Genomic DNA, 15,444 nt, shown 5'->3' with positions numbered 1-15,444 from the left:
TGCTCTATTTTTCTTTATAACCATCTTGTGAGGTACGTCATAGGATACTGACCAACTGGACAATTGTGGTTCTTAAACTGAGGGTAATTATTCCTAAAAAGGTAATTACTCCTAAAAAGGGACGCGGTGGCTCAGTGGGTTAGGATACTGAGCCTGTCGATCAGAAGGTCGGCAGTTTGGTGGGTCAAATCCCGAGTGCCGCGTAACAGAGTGAGCGCCTGTTACTCGTCCCAGCTTCTGCCAACCTAGCAGTTCGAAAGCACATAAAAATGCAAGTAAAAATAGGGACCACTATGGTGGGAAGGTAACAGTGTTCCGTGCGCCTTTGGCGTCTAGTCATGCCGGCCACATGACCACGGAGATGTCCTTGGACAAGCGCTGGCTCTTCGGCTTTGAAACGGAGATGAGCACCGGCCCCTAGAGTTGGAAACGACTAGCACGCATGTGTGGGGGAACTGTTACCTTTTTAATTACTCCTAAGAGGTATTTTGGGCATATTCTGGAGGTATTGTTTTTTTTATTAAAAAGTTTTACAATACATTTTTAAATACAAAAAACTCCCTCCTCCCCCTCCCCTCTCCCCAACCCTCCCCTCCCCTCCCCCCTCCCCGACTTCCCAGAGCTGAATACAGGGTATAGTAATACAAGCATAAGCTAAAATATGCTAACAACAAAAATAAAACATTAAATTCTATCGCACTAACTCTCCATAGTCATAATATTAATAACAAATAACAAATAACTAATTATGCATCATAAAAATCCCCTTCTTATTTAAATGCTAGATCAGACATGTCAAACACAAGGCCCGGGGGCCGGATCCGGCCCGCAAAGTGGTTTCATGTGGCCCGCGAAGCCATCCTGGAAACAGTGAGGGAACGGCCCCCACTGCCTTGGCCCTGGCCCAGAGACCCTCCTTCAGCCAGAGACCCTCAGATCTGTCCCACTCCTGCCCAGGCCCCCATAGGCAGCCTTGATGCGAACGATGTAGAGCTGGCCACACCCACCCACTAGGCCACGCCCACCTTGGCCATACCCACCCGGCCCCCTGAGGGCAACCGCAATGCTGATGCGGCCCTCAATGAAATTGAGTTTGACACCCCTGTGCTAGATGAAACTTTTTAGTCCCATATTTATTCTGAATATATTCAATCCATCTTCTCCATTCCACAGTATATCTCTGTTGCGATTGATCTTTCAAATATGCTGAAATCTTTGCCATTTCCGCCAAGTTAAAAACTTTCAAAGTCCACTCTTCTATAGTCGGCAGTTCCTCCTTCTTCCAATATTGCGCAACTAAAAGTCTTGCTGCCGTGATTAGATTCAACATCAACTTAGTATCTATAACAGTAGTATCTGTAATAATACCCAATAAAAACAACTACGGAGAAAACTTTATCCTTTTCTTAAATATCTTTTGCATATTCCACCAAATTTTAATCCAAAAAGCTTTAACCTTTTTACAAGTCCACCATATATGAAAATACGTTGCATCCTCACAACCACACCTCCAACATTTGGGCTAGCAGTTTGGATACATACTTGCTAATTTTTAGGGTTTAAGTGCCACCTATAAAACATTTTATAAAAACTCTCTCTTAAATTTTGGGCCTGTGTAAATTTTACATTTCTAACCCAAATCTTTTCCCAAGTATCCATTGTTATAACCTCTTGAAAATTCTGGGCCCACTTTATCATACAATCTTTAACAAGTTCCGTTTCTGAATCAATTTCTATCAATGCATTGTATATCCTTTTTATATCTGGAGGTATTGTTGTAATTGTTTTGTTGTGATCCATTTTGAGCTGAGGGATAGAATCAAGATCAGGTGAAGTGTTAATAGCATATTATAATGCCTTGGTAAGATCACATTTGGAATATTGCATCCAATTTTGGTTGCCACGATACAAAAATAATGTTGAAGCTCTAAAAAGAGTGCAGAGAAGGGCAATGAGGATGATTAGGGGACTGGATAAAACTTATGAAGAATGGTTGCTTGAACTGGGTTATGTCTAGTCTAATGAAAAGAAGGACTAGGGGTGACATGATAGCAGTCTTCCAATATCTCAGGGGTTGCCACAGAGAAGAGGGAGTCCAGCTATTCTCCAAAGCACCTGAAAGCAGGAGAAGAAGCAATGGATGGAAACTATCCAATGAAAGATACAATCTAGAACTAAGGAGAAATTTCCTGACAGTGGAACAGCTTGCCTCCAGAACTGCTCAATCACTGGAGGTTTTTAAGAAGAGATTGGGCAGCTATTTGTCTAAAATGGTCTAGGCTCTCCTGCTCCAGCAGGGGGTTGGACCAGAAGACCTCTGAAGTTCCTTAGCTATGGAGACTTTCAATCATATGGGTCATAATTATCCCAAAGGTGCTTTTCCAGATATCTCCCTGATCTCTGAAGGGAGAATATTCCAGAAAACAGGGGCTATAGCAGAGAAGTCACATCTCCTGTTTCCCGCCACACAACAATTCTTGGCCAACAAGACCCCCAGCATGCCCAACCTGCCAGCTGAACAGGACAGGTAGAAATGACTGGAAGAAGATGTTCCCTTAGATAATGCAGCCTCACGCCATGTTGCATTAGGTGTCTTTACTGTTCTGAAAATTTGTTCTGTGCTCTGTTTCCCTAAATATCCTTAGATAGACGGGTCCTTTGTAAGCATCCTCTCCTGTCTGGCAATCCTCCAAGTGAGTGGCAATCCCCACTGCTACGTCTAGGCCAGGGGTAGGCAACCTTGGCTCTTTTATGACTCGTGGACTTCAACTCCCAGAATTCCTGAGCCAGCATGGCTCAGCTTGGAAACTCTCCTTTTCCCCTCAGCATGGCTGGCTCAGGAATTCTGGGAGTTGAAGTCCACGAGTCATAAAAGAGCCAAGGTTGCCTACCCCTGGTCTAGGCAAATGAATCCCCCAGATTCCTTATGCCCTGACTGAAGCATGCTTCTGCACGTTCTCCATTTCCTTCCAGGCATCTCCAGTTCATGGTGCTGGGTCTGGTGGCCAGACCTGCACCGACTGAATGTTGACTGCATCTTTATTTATTTGTTTATAACCCACTTTATTATTTTTACAAATAACTCAAGGCAGCAAGCATATCCAACACGCCTTCCTCCTCGTATTTTTCCCTCAGCAACAACCCTGTGAGGTGAGTTGGGCTGAGAGAGAGAGAGCAACAAGCCCAAAGTCACCCAGCTGAAATTCATGCCTAAGGCGGGACTAGAACTCACTGTCTCCTGGTGATTGGCCCAGAGTCACCCAGCTGTTTTTTACTGCTAAGGTGGGATTTGAACTCACAGTCTCCTGGTGATTGGCCTAAAGTTACCCAGATGGCTTTCATAGCTCAGGTGGGAACTAGAACTCACCATCTCCTGGTTTCTAGTCTGGTGCCTTAGCCACTAGATCAGGGGTCTGCAACCTTGACAACTTTTAAGACTTGTGGGCTTCAGCTCCCAGAGCTGGCTGAGGAATTCTGGGAGCTGAAGTCCACAAGTCTTAAAAGTTGTCAAGGTTGCAGACCCCTGCGCTAGACCATACTGAGAGACTGGGTGGGAAGGGCCTTAAGGACACCAATCTCAAGATCCCAGACAGAATGAAATCTGGGCTAAGCCGTCATCTTCTCTTTGGACCCTGGCATGGCTCTAGGGCACAAACTGTTCTTGCCGACATGGAGAGGAAAGAGGCAATAGACATTTTGGTGTGGGAGGGAGATTCTAATATCTTGCCAAGATTTAAATTGCATTTTATGTGATGCTAATCCCTCCTCATTAGATTGACATATTCATGTGGTTTATGAATTATTCAAAAGATGACAGATGTGAAGGGGGGAGGAGAATGGAGGGAGGGGAAAAAAACTGCCTGTGAAATCTATCCGTCCCTTTGTAGCTTTTTTGCTAGCTGGAATTTTATCTGCCACAAAACGCATTTTCCTCTCTCTCCAGAAAGCAAACTTCTGAGGCTTTGCTTGGAGCTAGGCAAAGCTTTTTTTTCCTTTGAGGAGGGGGCTTACGGGGTCCCGTCCTCAGAAAGGCCTGTATTGACAAGGAAGGCAAATAGGGTGGAAGTATTGGGTTTGAAACCGTAGCTCACCAGTTTCTTCTCTTTGTGAAAATCTGCAGGACTCTCATCCTATTTTCCTGACCACAGAAAAGGCTCCGGCAGTTGAGCTTCAAAGATTTCTTTCTGATTTTCCACCTCTCCCTCCCTCGCTCCTCCGTCCCTCACAAGTGACAATTTCTGAGAAGCAGCTGAAAAGCCTACGTGGGGATCTCTTTCTCTCCTTTTTCTCTCCTTTTATTGTTCTTTCCGTACCTTTTCTTTAAATCGGCAGCAGGTAGAAGCCAGCGAAATAGTCACATCATCTCAATGAACAGTTTTCAGGCCGTATAGCAGCTTGATCTCCATTTGGGGCTCTCCAGATGCGGCAGGTTGTGGCAGAGGTCAGCAACTAGGGGCCGTCGGGCCAAAGCCTGTCCATGAGCCTTCTTTTTTTTGTAGCCCTTTGGCTGGGATAAGGGGTACAAACACCCTAGTGACTGGCTTCTTACCACAGACACACACACGAGCTCTTCCCCAGCTGTTGACAGGTTATCCTCGACTTACAACCGTTCATGTAGTGACCGTTCAAAGTTTACAACGGCATTGGAAAAAAAGTGACTTATGGCCGTTTTTCACACTTAACAACTGTTGCAGCATCCCCACGGTCACGTGATTAAAATTCAGATACTTGGCAACTGGTTTACATTTATGAAATTTGCAGTGTCCCCAGGGGGAGGTGTCACATGATCCCCTTTCACGACCTCCTGACAAGCAGAGTCAACGGGGAAGCCAGATCCACTTAACAACCGTGTTACTAACTGAATGACTGCAGGGATTCTCTTAAGAACAGTGGCAGGGAAAGGTGGGCAAATGGGGCAAAATTCACTTAAGAAACGTTTTGATTAGCCACCAAAATTCTGCATTCCATTGTGGTCGTAAGTCAAGGACTACCTGTGTTTAATTTTTAATTTTTTTAAAAAATGAAAAGGATGCTGGCACGTTGGCAAAGTACCAGCATAATCTGGGTTTCCAGCATTGCCTCCAAGCAGCACAGAGACCCATGGAAGCTTTAAGAGACGAAAATGGGAGGGGCTGCAGTCCCAGGACTTGCTTTGGAAGTGCTCAGGGCCCCAGGGGTAGGCAACCTTGGCTCTTTTATGACTCGTGGACTTCAACTCCCAGAATTCCTGAGCCAGCATGGCTCAGCTCAGAAACCTCTCCCTTTCCCCTCAGCATGGCTGGCTCAGGAATTCTGGGAGTTGAAGTCCACGAGTCATAAAGCGGCCTAGGCCATGGGTAGGCAACCTTGGCTCTTTTATGACTCGTGGACTTCAACTCCCAGAATTCCTGAGCCAGCACGCCTCAGCTCGGAAACCTCTCCCTTTCCCCTCAGCATGGCTGGCTCAGGAATTCTGGGAGTTGAAGTCCACGAGTCATAAAGCGGCCTAGGCCTAGGCCATGGGTAGGCAACCTTGGCACTTTTATGACTCGTGGACTTCAACTCCCAGAATTCCTGAGCCAGCATGGCTCAGCTCGGAAACCTCTCCCTTTCCCCTCAGCATGGCTGGCTCAGGAATTCTTGGAGTTGAAGTCCACGAGTCATAAAAGAGCCAAGGTTGCCTACCCTTGGCCCAGGCAGAAGGCAAGGGGAGCCATGAGGAAACCCGCTGTTTCCACGGCAAAGTGCCTGTCACAAGAACTCTCGGATGGTTTGAACCTTGAGTAACAACATGCCTAAAACCAAGTTAGCAGCCTCCTTTCCCCTCCCCTTCCCCTCCCTCTCTTCCCCCCCCCACTTTCCTTCCCCTAACAAGAAAGGCAGGCACTTAATGGTCAGAGAAAGAAACTTAGCAGCGATCTGCCCTAATGGGTCACCAGCCACTCAGAGCCGCCTCGAAGCGTGAGACGGGCAGCATATAAATTTAATAAGTAAATAAAGCTGTTCGAAGCGGCGATGGGCAGTTTGTGCCTTCAGACTTGCAAGATTGATGTCAGCCCTTCCAGGTAAAGCAGACAGGAGACGGGATTAGCTGAACAAATTCTTCTTTCTTGTGAGGTGTGATTAGCAGGCTCTTGAAAGTCTGAAGACATAAAACATCCCTTGCCAGCAGTTTCAACTGTTTGGTCCATTAGAGTGGATCGTTCCTAAGTTTCTTTCTCTTAGCTGACTGAGGGTCCTGCCTCTCTGCCTGGTTGTTTCCTAGGCAGTTTCTTTCCCCCTTGTTCACCAAGACTATCCACACATCCACATATCCTCTCGTATGGTATTGTGGTTTGGTATGCTGGTCTGACAGCCGCGGATAGGAAAGTATTACAGAGGGAATTGAGCACAGCACAAGACATTGTGGGCTGTTCCCTGACACCACTGGATGACCTCGCCAGGGCTCGTTGCCTTGGAAAAGTGAGGAAGATTCTCAGGGATGACTCACACCCTGGACGGTATCTCTTTACTCTCCTACCATCCGGTAGGAGATATAGGAATATAGCCAGCCGTACCAACAGGCTGAAAAATAGCTTTTATCCGTGGGCTGTTAGGCTTTTAAATGGGACATAATCTCATGCAGAATTGACTTGGGAGGCCGGTGTGTGGTGTAGTTGGTTCACACGGTGTGGTGGGATGGAGGGTTTGTTGTCACTGTGTGTTGGGGGGAGAGAGAGCACGGGGGGGGGGGAGCTCAGCTAATCTCAATGTACACATGTTGTACTTTGACAATAAAGGTTTATTATTTATACATTCCCTTCCCTCCCCTCCCTCCTGCCCTCCCCCTTCCCTCCATTAACTGGTATGCCTCCAGAACAGAGAACCAAATATAACAACAAAAAACACCTCCAGGATCTCAACAGCCCTCCCCCTCCCCTCCCCGCCCCCTCCCTCTTGCCCCTTGGAAGAGCTGCCAATGGGGTTTAGTCCCCCTTTACTCCGTCCTTGTCTGCCGCTTGAAGCAGTTGTCCCATTAAGGATGGAGCCACCCTTAACAAGAATTGAAAGAATGGCCAAAGCTCAAAAAATCTTTAGCAAACCCCACAAAGCTGCACCTCTGAAATAGTTCTGCCAGGGGCTTTGTGTTTCCACTGTCCATGATGTGGATTATTAAGGGAAAATAGCAGATGATGCGTGGGGAAAAGAACAGAGTGTGGCCGCTTGAATTAAAAACTGGGATCCCTCACTGCTTGCGGGCTCCGCTTCCCTCTTCCCATGCTCCATCTTAAGGTTGGCTTCTACTTCAAGACTCTTTCTTTCTTTCTTTCTTTCTTTCTTTCTTTCTTTCTTTCTTTCTTTCTTTCTTTCTTTCTCCTTCCTTCCCTCTCTCTTTCTTTGTCTCTCTTTCCTTCTTTCTCTCTTTCTCTTTCTCTCCCTCCTTCTGTCTTTTCTTCCTCATTACTTTCTTTTTCTGTCTCCTTTCTTCCTTCCTTCCCTGTCTCTCCTTCCTTCCTTCCTTCCTTCATTCCTTCCTTCCTTCCTCTTTCCCTCCTCCTGTCCTTTCTTCCTCCTTCTTTCTCTTTCATTCTTTTTCTGTCTCTTTCCTTTCTCCTTCCTTCCTTCCCTGTCTTCCTTCCCTGTCTTTCTTTCTTTCTTTCTTTCTTTCTTTCTTTCTTTCTTTCTTTCTTTCTTTCTTTCTTTCTTTCTTTCTTTCTTCCTTCCTTCCTTCCTTCCTTCCTTCCTCTCTCTCTCTCTCTCTCTCTCTCTCTCTCTCTCTCTCTCTCTCTCTCTCTCTCTCTCTCTCTAACTCTCTCTCTCTCTCCCTCCCTCCCTCCCTCCCTCCCTCCCTCCCTCCCTCCCTCCCTCTCCCTCCATCTCTTTCTCTTTCTTTCTCTCTCTCTGGCTCATTACCAGCCTGCGAGTATTGTTGAACTTCCAGGCTAATGAAAGTGTTTTGGTGACCTCCAAACTTTGAGGTTGAAGCAAAAGCAGGGGTTTTTCCATTCTGAGGAGCTGATAACAGGCCGGAGACAAGCCAAGTGTAGGATGCATTTGCCAAAAGACTTTGGCACAGCAAACACGAAGCACTGCGTGAAGCAAGGGAGGGGAAGAGCTGCCAACATTCAGTGGCAAAATCATTAAGGTTCGGTGATAGCATTTTGTTTCCTTTCTCTTTTTCGCATCTAAAGGTAGTGATCAGAACAAAAGGCCCTGCTTCCATTGTCAACCTTTAAGTTCCCCAGAAACCTGAAAGAAAAATGTCCTAACCTTTCGTACCCTTCAATTTCTCTCATTTTGGAACTGAAGACAATGTAAGGGGCTATCATGAGATCAGCTTCAAGGAACAGGAGGAAGAGCCGCAACCCAAGACAATGGCCAGATAAGAGAAATCTGAGTCCGGGGCAGAAATGTAATCTGAGATAGTATCATAGACTTGGCCCTTTTGAGTTCTCTTGTAGTTAAAGGCAGAGAGGAGGGAAGCATCTCTGGGCTTGGTTACTCTCTATAATAAAAAGTAGTACAGGTAGTCCTCGACTTACAACCAAAATTGAACCTAAAATTTATGTTGCTAAGTGAGAAATTTGTTAAGTGAGTTTTGCCCTATTTTATGACCTTTCTTGCCGCATTTGTTAAGTGAATCACTGCAGTGGTTAAGTCGGTGACAGGATTGTTAAGTGAATCTGGCTTCCCCCATTGACTTTGCTTGTCAGACGGTCTCAAGAGGTGATCACATGACACCCCCAGGACGCTGCAACCGTCATAAATATGAGCCAATTGTCAAGCATCTGAATGTAAATTATGGGGATGCTTCAATGGTTGCAAGTGTGAAAAATGGTCATAAGTCACTTTTTCGGTGCTGTTATAACTTTGAATGGTCACTAAAAGAACTGTCGTGAAGTCGAGGACTACCCGTAGTTAAGAAGGTAATGGAAAGCCCAGAACATACAACACCCAGATAAGCAGGGATTAACACCAGACAAAGAATCAAGGAGAAAACCACCCTCATCAACATTGGCAGAACTAACCGCTGTATATAAACAGGGAGCGGATCTGACACTCACAAGCACTGATGTTGTTACCTAGTTCGGGCAATGAAACATCTGCAAGAAAACAACCAAGCTCAGAGAATGCCAAGGTCCACCCCCCTAGTATTTATAACTTTGATTTTCTGGTCTGATCTACCACGGAGGGTTGACATTTACCCTGAATTGAGGAGAAGAGTTAAAGGTAGGAAAGACAACAGCCTTCAACTCCATCTCCTAATCCACCCATAAAATCTGCACATGTGAGAAAATGGATTGAACGCTTTTGGCCTGGCAGCTACCTCTAATATCATGACAGCATGCTGAGTGAATTGAGCCCTTGTCATTGGCAAACCGTGGTTTAGAGAGCTCAGAGCGACCCCCCAACGTCTGGGCTTCGATTCCTAGAATTCCCAGTGGTTAGGGAATTCTGAAAACTGAAGTCCATTCAGCTAGAAAGCACTCGGGCTAAGGAACATTGATTTTCAAAAATGATGTTCATATTGAGTCTTCTGTCTGTAGCCAAAGTTTACAACAGGGATTGAGCAATTTTGTTTTGGTTGAAGAATGTCCTTTTCAAAGAACTGGGAGGAGAGGGACTGAGATCCATGGGGGTACAGCCAGTGAGGTCAACCAAGAGGGAGATGGATGGATGGATGGATGGATGGATGGATGGATGGATAGATAGATAGATAGATAGATAGATAGATAGATAGATAGATAGATAGATAGGTGTTTGTGTAGGTGTGGATGTGAGAGATGAGAGAGAGAGTGAGAGAGAGGCACAGATAGCTGCATGAATCAATGGATAGATAGTCAGACAGATGGCTGGGTGAACACATGTATGAATGAATGTATGTGTGGGTGGGTGGGTGGGTGGATGGATGAGTGGGTGGATAGAGAGACAGAATCAGTGGTGGGATTCAGCCGGTTCACAGCACTTTGGCAGAACCGGTAGCTAATTTTTTGTTGTTGTTGCCCAGGCCCAGAATGGACTTCCAGAAGCGGCATCCACACAGAGAACCGGTTGTTCACCTATTTGAATCCCACCACTAGACAGAATGTATAGACTGCCTCCAGTCTAAAAAGGCTCCAAGTCGTATTTTTTCTGAGATTGGTGTGTTAGCATAGTACTGAAGGTTCTGAATTCAATTTTTTCTTAAGGGAACAACTGAAAGACTTGAAAATATTTAACCCCAAGAACAGAAGAGAAGGACTCCAGTTAAGAGTTTCCAAATATCTGAAGGGCTGATGACTGTTTTCTTTCTTTCTTTCTTTCTTTCTTTCTTTCTTTCTTTCTTTCTTTCTTTCTTTCTTTCTTTCTTTCTTTCTTTCTTTCTTTCTTTCTTTCTTTCTTTCTTTCTTTCTTTCTTTCTTGTTAATCAAAGGCCGGGCTAGAAGTGATGAGTAGAACTAGCTATCAAATTGATATGGCGGTAAAGATGACATGAACATACAGGTAGTCCTTGACTTGACATCCACAATGAAGCCCAAAATTTCCATTGCTAAATGAGACAGTTGTGAAGCGAGGTTTGCCTCATTTTACGGCTTTTCTTGCCACAGTTGTTAAGTGAATCACTGCAGTTGTTAAGTTAGTAACACAGTTGTTACGTGAATCTGTGACCCCAGGACACTGCAGCCATCAGAAATATGAACCAGTTATTAAGGGTCTGAATTTTGATCCTGTGACCATGGGGAGGCTGTAACAATCAGGTGCAAAACGGTCATAAGTCACGTTTTTCCCCCAGTGCTGTTGTAACTTTGAACAGTCACATAAATGAATGGTTGTAAGTTGAGGACTACTTGTGTCATAGCAGACAAATCTATTAGGCAAGAGAGGAGGACACTCTTGCCAGCTGGAGAATCCTGGGAGTTGAAGTCCACGCAACCTTAGGCTGCCGAGGCTGACAAACTCTGCTTTAGGAGGACTTTGCCTTCTCTCCAGCCCAGGATACCGTATATGTTACGTTTTGTTCCGGATTTTCGTAATTAAAATCCTACCATTCTCAAACAATGCTGAAAAGGGAGACAGTTATTCTGCGTGGCTGCCTACTGTGGCTGAGCCAATCTGTGGAGGGTGTGTGTGACCCTCAACACAAACTCATACGTTTCCTCCTGATATGCTTTCTCTCTATTCTTCTTTTTCTTCCCACATTCAAGCTGGCCAGCCAGTGAGTTGATGATGATGGGGCATTTTACTTTATTTTAATTTCATCTATTGGTATGTTCCACGGGAGAAATTGTGCAGGGCTCAGATGCCCGCTGGTTCAAGGCTGATGAAAGCTTTCGTTCCCCCTAAGACTTCATTCCTCCAGAGAATTGTGTTCCTTGTGCAGTTTTTTTCAACAGTCAGAAGGGGGGAAAAAGGAAAAAGCCAGGCTGCATCTTATTAATCACAGGCTTGGCTGTGGAGTGTTTAATCTGTAGCATTGGCCACAGGGAGGGAGGGAAAGACAGTTGCTCATGCTGATAAATGGAGTGAAGGTTTCCGTGTGTTTTCCACCAGAAAGGTGGCAATATCCATGTTTTTTTTTCCAGTTGGCAGGGCTGAGAAACACATATATTCCTATTTTCTATTGTTTAGATTCATAGCAACTTACGCTCTGATTTAAAATGCCATTAGCAACACAGCCATCCCGAACAGCACAAATCGTTCATCAAAAGATCACAATTACCTTGCTAGGATTGCAAGGGTGGGGAGGGGGGGAAGAGAAGCTCTTCCAAATTCAGAGGTGATCGCTTTAAAACACATTCCAGTCAAGCCGATCAGAAGTCAGGACACCTGGCTATAAACACAGGACCCGGGTTAGTCCTTGCTCGTTTGCCTGTGGTTCGGATAGTAGGCTATGACTATGGAGATTCTCAAACATCCAGGTCATCCTTGTCCCAAAGGTGCTTTTTTTGGAAGAGAAAAAAAAAGGCAATTGGACTTGAAGAGGTTTTGCTTCTCATCCAAGAAGCTTCTTCAGTTCTGAGTCAGAACCGAAGAAGCTTCTTGGATGAGAAGCAAAAGATCTTCAAGGAAAAACAAAGACCCAGTTGCCTTTTTAAAAAAAAGCATCTTTGGGTTGCTAGGCTATGTTGCCTCTGAAGATGCCGGACGCAGTTGTCACTTAAATGTTAGAAAATCTCTTTTCTAGACCATAGTTACCAAATTCTGAAGCCCACCACTGCCTGACAGACACCAGCCAGGAAAGCCTGTACCAATATATATTTATATAATTTCTTGCAATACTGCTGGTCTACTCTCAGTTTTCTCATAGAAATGCTGAAATTTCAGCCACTTTGCAATATGCAGATGATCCCTTATGAGAGCCCAGGGATTTTGTGCGAAATCTCACAAGATTTCAGACGTCGGGGAGAAAGCTCCAGCGCCATGTCCAAGGTCATATGATGGCGCCAAAGCCCCAAACATATGCTTTTTCCAAAAAGCAACTGGACTGTCTTAGGGTTTGGGATTTTTTTTTTCATTTCACTTCTCATTCGAGAAGCTTCTTCAGTTCTAACTGACTGGTAGGGAGTGGAAGGATTTATATTCTTTGCAGTCATCTGGATACGAGCGTCACTGAGGCCACTTGGGGGTTTATCTGTATCCTCAGAGTCACCTGAAAAAGAGTGCAAATGGGGGTGGAACCTTTTTCAAAGAGAAAAGGGCTTCTGTCAAAATGACAAAATTAAAATTGCATCGTTGCAATATAGAAGAAGGGGACGACAGAGAATGAGGTGGCTGGATGGAGTCACTGAAGCAGTAGGCGTGAGCTTCAATGGACTCCAGAAGATGGTAAAGGACAGGAAGGCCTGGAGGAACGTTGTCCATGGGGTCGCGATGGGTTGGACACGACTTCGCAACTAACAACAACAATACAAAGTCCATTCCTTTCATAGGTGCATGTGACATCACACACATACAAAAGGAGTAGAACTTGAGTTGCATTGGGGTGATGCTGTTGTCATAATTTGCAAAACCCTTGATCATTCGTTAAGTCATGTATAGGTAGTCCTTGAATTATGATCAGTATCTTATTGACTGTTTGAAGTTACAATGGACCACTCCGGGAATACATAGGACCTGGATTCAAATCACCAAGGTTGTTTTCTCATACCTGGTGTCATATGACCACATATATGGCCAGTTGTAGCATCCTGTGATTACATGACTGAATTTTATGACATTTTTTGCCAAAAAAACCCCAGCATTTGCTTCCAGATTTTGGCAAAACCAGCCCAAAACCAGGAGTTGAATGTATGGCTGCAGTGCTCACTTAATAACCACCACACACAAAAAAATGTAAAATCAGTCGGTCATGTGGGTGACCTGAATTATGACTGTTATGACCATGGTGGGCAGTTTCCATTACAGTTGTAGTCCAAATACAGCAGCTAAAAGTCCAAACAAGGTGCAGAGATTAGTATTGTGCTCTGCACTGGCTGCCAGTTGCCTGCCAAACACAATTTAAGGTGTTGGTACTGATTACTAAAGCCTTAAAGACTCAGAGGTAGGCAACCTTGGGTCTTTTATGGACTTCAACTCCCCGAATTCCTGAGCCAGCATGGCTCAACTTGGAAACCTCTCCCTTTCCCCTCAGCATGGCTGGCTCAGGAATTCTGGGAGTTGAAGTCCACGAGTCATAAAAGAGCCAAGGTTGCCTACCCCTGTATAAACTATTCTTGCATGCTCTGGACCAATTCTCCCACACTCGGTTGGAATCAAATCAACTCTCACGTAAAAGTTGACTTACATCCCTTGGCAGATGATGCCTGCTCCTCCTGAATCTCCTATTAGCTCAGCAGAACCAGTATGGATTTTCCTCGCAAGATAAAATTAATTAGAAAAAAAAACACGAAATGCTCAAAAGAAGTTCCTTTGATCATTCCCCCCACCCCACCCCCTGTTTGTTCTTCTGACTCATTCTTGTTTGTGGATGCCTCTGTTCCTCAGTACTTCTTTTTAATTTGCCGTCACCGATGAATAAAACAATAGGGAGACACACACATTTACACACAAACAACATCTACTCCTTAGCCGAGCATATTTGCAATGGCTGGATAGGCCGTAGGATTAGTGACAAGGAAGGAAGGGAAAAGAAGAATTATGCTAAACTCTCGTTCTGTGAGTGACCTCAGGGAACTTCCAGAAACAATATTGCGGGGGGGGGGGGGGGAAACCACCTTCAAATTTGTAAGCCTAGCGGATGGTTTAAATTGATTCGACTCCTAATCTACTCCACGGTCTCCATTTTAAGAACTGAAAAAGCGGAGGCGAATGTTTGTCATTTAAATAAAATATGGGCTATTTACTCACCCGTATTGGCACCCCAGGCCTTCTAGCTGAGCAAACAGAAGTTGAGCACCAGCCGCCACAGCTGTGCTAAAGAAGCTTTTTCCTCTCGTTCTCTCAAAGGTGCGATGGAATAAGTCCTTCCTGTGGTTTGGGGCTCTGCGTCCTGCCAGTGTTGGCTGGTCTCAGCTACGGTAGAATCCCAGGGTGGGAAGGGGTCCTGAAGGCCATCTAGACTGACCTTATTTGGCGGAGGAAAACTACTCTTGTCAGAACACACATACAGGTAGTCCCTGACTTAGGGCCACGGCGAAGCCCAAAATTTCTATTGCTAAGCAAGACAGTTGTTAAGTGATATTTTTTTGCTCCACTTTATGACATTTCTTGCTACAGATTTTAAGTGAATCGCTGTAGCTATTCAGTTACTAACACGGTTTTGAGGTGCATCTGGCTACCCCCATTGGCTTTGTGTGTCAGAAAGGCACAGAAAGGGGATCCCCTGACCCCAAGACACTGCAACCGCCCTAAATATGAATAAGTTGCCATATGCCTGAATTCTGATCACGTGACCATCGGGGATGCTGCAATGGTCGTAAGTGTGAAAAATAGTCATAAGTCACTTTTCCCACTGCCTTTGTAATTTCAGACTGTCACTAGACAAATGGCTGTAAGTCGAGGATTACCTGTTGCTACCTGTACTCCTCAACTTACAACCATTTTCTTTGCCGACCGCTTGAAGTTACAGGGGTATTGAAAAACGTAGCTTATGACCATCACGCGATCGTGATCATGATTTACAATGGGGTCGTATGAACCTCATTTGTGATTTTCCCTGCTGTTCTTCCCACAAGCAAAGTCAATGGATGAAGCTGGATTCACTTAATGACTATGACCAGTGGCGGGATTCCAATATGTGAACAACGGGTTCTCTGTGTGGATGCCACTTCCGGAAGTCCATTCTGGGCCTGGGCAACAAAAAATTAGCTACCGGTTTTGCTGATCTGGTGCGAACCGGCTGAATCCCACCACTGACTGTAATAAAAACAAGTGCAGTCATGTGATGACTCACTGAATGATGGTCCCAATCGTGGTCATAAGTTGAGGACTACCTGCATTGTTTAACCTCACCTTGAATAGCAATAGCAACAGCATTTAGGCTTAAATACCATCCCATAGTGCTTT

The sequence above is a fragment of the Vipera ursinii genome (genome assembly GCF_947247035.1).
Source record: "Vipera ursinii genome assembly, chromosome: 1".
NCBI lineage: Eukaryota > Metazoa > Chordata > Lepidosauria > Squamata > Viperidae > Vipera > Vipera ursinii.
Note: the sequence above shows the minus strand (reverse complement) of the source record.